The following is a 1,148-nucleotide window of genomic DNA, read 5'->3' as shown; positions in this document are numbered from 1 at the left end:
TTATTCTAAAGTGAAGGTACTGCTTCCATTGGCTTGCTATTCATTAACATTTAGCCAAAATGCTGTAATAAATGACAGGGAAAAAATATTGGCACAACTATGAAAGACAAATGTATCCGTCCTATTACACGGCCTCAGAGCCTCGGACTCTTACGCATTGACTTATACATTGTGTGCATGCTAATACAAGTTACTTGTCAACTCGAGAGTCGAGACTAGTCCGATAAATCCGTCGTCCGTCCAACTAGTCCGATAAATCTGATGTGCTGTAGGTTTCTTTTATTATTCTCTTTTCTTCATTGTTTTCTACTGGTGCTACATGACGACAGTAGGAATAAAATAAATAAAAATACGACAGAACGTCAGATTTATCGGAGTACTCTAGACAATTGTGTCGCAAGGTGTGTTCTGCATACAAGTTTTCATTGTATCCGGACAGCGAGATTGCTTCGTTTTATGCGCGGAGAGATACGGCCGATGACACGGGCTGGCCTTGTTTGTGATTCATTGGCCACGGTGCAACATGTCCGCTGCGCTGCGCTGGCACGTCACCTCACTAAAATATTTCTGATATCGAGCAGTATGCAAGTCGAATTTACATTATTGAATTACGAAGCGGATTTAGTCTAACCAGTTGTTATTGCCGAGTCTTCCTTCGATGTCCTCACGATCATCATGAACTCCGGGAATTTCATCGCCATTTTCCTCTGCTTGTCCTGCTTCAGGCTCGAACTGCTAATGCCGTATTTCATTTCCAGCTGCCTGAACTTCACCTCCCGCGACTACGTTATCCGACAATTCTCCATGTGATTCAGACCAAAACCCTTCATTTCTCTCACACTCACTGTCGTTACCAGACAAATGAAAGTCCATGTCATCCATTATTCAAAACCAAATGTTCGATTTTTTCAAGCAGAAATGAACGAAGCGTTTGAGTCGACCAATCGAATGTGGAAACACACAGGAAGCCAATAAAATCACGTAGACCACCCACCCGAGTAATTTACGTGCAGCCTTTGTTGTTCTGGAGATGACGTCATGTTATATGGGTTATGCCCCTTTCAGTAGATTTCGGCAGAATTTTTAGGAGCGTTCCCGAAGAGGTTTTTTTTTTAATTTTACATTTTACACAAAGAGTGTTGTGAAAA

This window comes from Eptatretus burgeri, chromosome 11, assembly GCF_056783735.1.
Source record: "Eptatretus burgeri isolate ZD-2024b chromosome 11, Ebu_testis_v1, whole genome shotgun sequence".
NCBI lineage: Eukaryota > Metazoa > Chordata > Myxini > Myxiniformes > Myxinidae > Eptatretus > Eptatretus burgeri.
The sequence above is the reverse complement of the archived record's forward strand: the minus strand, read 5'-3'. Positions refer to the sequence as shown.